The sequence below is a fragment of the Onthophagus taurus genome, chromosome 3 (assembly GCF_036711975.1).
Source record: "Onthophagus taurus isolate NC chromosome 3, IU_Otau_3.0, whole genome shotgun sequence".
In the NCBI taxonomy this organism is placed as follows: domain Eukaryota; kingdom Metazoa; phylum Arthropoda; class Insecta; order Coleoptera; family Scarabaeidae; genus Onthophagus; species Onthophagus taurus.
Window position 1 is genome coordinate 18776596 of NC_091968.1, and position 3970 is coordinate 18780565.

A 3970-nucleotide genomic window follows, 5' to 3' on the forward strand; every position below is an offset into this window, starting at 1 on the left:
TGGCAATGAAGCGGCAGATAAGCTAGCACGAGATGGCAGCGCTGAAGCGTTTGTGGGACCGGAACCAGCAGTTGGTGTATCATTTGCGATGGCCAAATATAGGATTGGACTGTGGGCTGAAGAGAGACTTCGCCTACTGTGGACCAGTTCTCCTGGAATGAGACATGCTAAGGTGTTTATTAACATCGCCACTGTCAAACCCGGGAATATTTTAGGACTTGCCCGTAGTAGCATAAAAGTTCTAATGGGTGTTTTTACTGGGCACAGCCGATTAGAAGCACACCTCAACTTGTTGGGTTTAGCCGACGATGTTGAATGCCGACTATGTGCGGAGGAAGCAGTGACGGTTGAGCATGCTTTATGCCACTGCCCTGCCGTAAACCGTATCAGATTCTCGATTTTTGGGTCGCAGTTTATCTCCTCAAAAGATCTGAATGACCTTTCGCCGAGCAAGGTATTAATGTTCGTTAAGAGCATTGGACTGCACGGTGAAATTTGATAACGATATCTATCGGGGTACAATAGATCCTTAGGGTCGCAGTGCAAGGTTGGTTGGTTCACTCCCTGAAATATTGGAATGATTAATTGATTGTCATTTTTTGATCCATTATCCTATCCTGGAACAACAATTACCATCAAACGGGGCTAAGTGGATCAGTATGGGTAAAGCCAATCAACCGGTTTTGGTCAGGAATTTTAATACACAGACTCCATAGTCTTGAACCGAAAGCAATCTCCGCGTGGTATTCGTTTGTCAGTGTATTCTCTAATGCTGATGGGGTGTTGTTAACCGGATCCAGAAAACAGGTGAACTTCACGCGAACGTAGTATGAAAGCACGATTTGTTGCAAAATAAGTCTTAGTCGATAACGTTTAGTTGGTGAAAGAGGGGGGAATTTTTTAGTGGTACATAACTATTAACAGGTGTAGCTTAGTCATCTAAGGAACGTATTGTTACATGACTATGTAGCTTGTAACAAAAAATGAGCATAGTGAGGGGTAAAATGAATCAGCTACAATATAAACTGAAATGGGTCGGAAACTACAACGAAACAGTTCCTTTTTAAACTGTTTTCTTTATAGGATGCCTAGAGTATACAAGAAAAAGTTGGGACCCCAGGGAAAGTGTAATTATGACAAATTGTATGTAGTGGCAGCAGTTCGACAGGGCAGCATGTCCATGCGCCAAGCTTCAGAGCAGTTTGGAGTGCCATTTAGCACAATTCAGAGACGGTATCACGGACATCATCTCGATATGGCCGCTAACCTGTACTAAATGACAGCCAAGAAGAACGCATTAAAAAGTCACTTCAAATTTGCGCAGAGTGGGGATTTCCTTTGAAATCAAATGACGTGAGGGGAATTGTGCAACAATATCTCAACAAGTTAGGACTTACTGAAAAAAGATTTAAAGATAATCTTCCAGGCTTGGACTGGTTTAAAAAGTTCATGAAAAGACATCCGGAACTGACCATAAAATTAGCGGAGAACACCAAGCGAGTTAAAGCTGGATTAAGCTATGAAATGATAGAGGAATATTTCCAGCATCTAAAGCAATCCCTAGCAGGTGTACCTCCTGCCAATTTTGTAAATTACGATGAGACCAATTTTGTGGACGACCCGGGATCCTTCAAAGATCACTCACAGGTCAATTGACTCTTCAAAAAGCAGTATGTTTGCTATGGCCGGAGATGGAACCTTATTGGCGCCATATGTTGTGTATAAAGCAAAATATTCTTACGAAGGATGGACTGAGGGAGGCGTTGAAGGAGCTAGGTACAACCGTTCTATGAGCGGATGGTGCGGATGGTTTTACTTAGAACACAAAAAAGAACATGTAACTGATTAAACTAAACGCTATACATTATTTGGTCCACACGACATTTCCTTCTTCTTCCGATGATGCACACCGACTTGTTTTAGTTCGTACATCTCGTCTCTACACGCCACCTATTGTCGTTCGCCAACAAAGGGGAAAAAATTGAATGTTTTCCTCTGATTTCTACACCAACAACCACTAAAGCAACAAAATCGAAAAAATCACCAGTAAAACAAGTAGAAGAAGAATCTGATTCAAACCAATCAGATTTTAGTGAAAATAAGAATGACAAAAAAAATTATTCTATGTCACTAACACCATCTAAATCCTTTGATCAATCCATTAATGAGCCAGAATGTCAAGAAATCGACGAGCCGCTATCATCTAAGACACAATTTAACAAACTTGGATGTGCCACGAAATATTAACCTAAATGTGGGATACTATATTTTATGTAAATTTCCTACAGAAAAACGGGAAAGATTCTATATTGATAAAATTGAAAATATAGACGAAAACGAATTAACCATCAATGGTTTAAGAAAAAGGGGCTTAGAAAAAGGATATTTCGTATATCCTGAAATACAGGACATTTGTCTGATTGAAAACAATCAGATTATTAGAAAGGTGGCGGTAAGATCTGTGAAAAGAGGAAAATATTTGTTTAACATCGACAAAGATGAATTTAACAAATTGGAATAAGTGTCTTATTTTTGTGATATTTAGAGATTAAAAGTGTATCTTTTCTGTTGTTTAGAGATTAAAAGTTTATTTTTTGTATTGTTTAGAGATTAGAAACTTACTTTCTGTAATAATATTGCCAAAGAAAAATCTTTAAGTTTGTTAAATAAAGTATTGTCTACTAAAACATGAGTTTTTTTATTCTTAACTCATATATTATTTATTTATTCATCCAAAATAAACAGGGTTTCAAAATTAATACATAATAGTTAAACAAAATTGAATTAAATATTAAACTAAATTAAATATTAAACTAAGCCGTACTCGATTTGTAAGCAAACAATAAAAAAGCAAATAAGTAAAAAAAAACCAAAATAAAACAATAACATAAAAACAGAACAAAGGAATAGAACAGAATGCGCGAAGAATTATGAACTATAATAAGATTCTGTAAGATCAGCCACTGCACTGGGCGGTTGCAACGTTCATCACAGACATCAAATTCTTTTTTACTGTTTTTACATCAACGCCAAATAGTGGGATGAAGGAAGCCATAGATAGTTTGTTATATAACAAGAGGATTCTAATAAAAGGCGAATTTCTTCTGAGTTCAGTGGTAAAGCGGGGAATGTAAAATAGATTTTTCAATCGTCCACAATATGCCGAATAGATTTTTGTCTGTGATAGGCTTTGTTTTTGTTTTGTTTTTAATTTTTTAATTTTTTTTATTGACTTTATTTTATTCACTTTACCCATCACTAGTCTATATATTTACCCCATAATGGTGGGTAAAGTGAATCACCCTTTGACAAACAAAAAATGCGGATCCCATACAAATAAAGGATCCATAAATATAGTATGTATCAAACGTTTCAGAAAGAATGCTAGAATATACATTACTTTTTGCATAATTTTCTTTTTTGTTTCACTTAGTCCCGTTTGATGGTACGCGATATTCTTTTCAGGCATTACTTCAGCCGTTTCGGTATTCCTACCACGATCACTTACGATTAAGGACGACAATTCGACAACAACAATCGAATCGAAATCATATGATTCCGACTCGAGTCAAACTCGTATTCCGACTCGATACTTGGGGTACAATGGAGTACAAGAAAATTTTGAATCGATTCTACTCGAGTAGTTTTCAGAAACGAGTCTGGACTCCATTCTCGCTGACTCGTCGCATCACTAGGATTTAGGTTGTTCATCAGCAGAACTGGTTTATGGTCAGCTATTCAGATTACCGGGAGAACTTTTTATACGTACCCAAAAATCAATTAAAACAGCCATTATTATCAAGTTTAAGAACATTTTTTGCTGACATTAAATCAGTTCAGTCAACCATACATACCAGCCAAAAACCTTTTATACACAAAGAATTGGTCAGGTCAAACTTTGTATTTGTTATGAAGGTCCCTTCAGAGTGTTTAAGAGATATTCACAATTTCTCGTTATAACGAAAGGCAA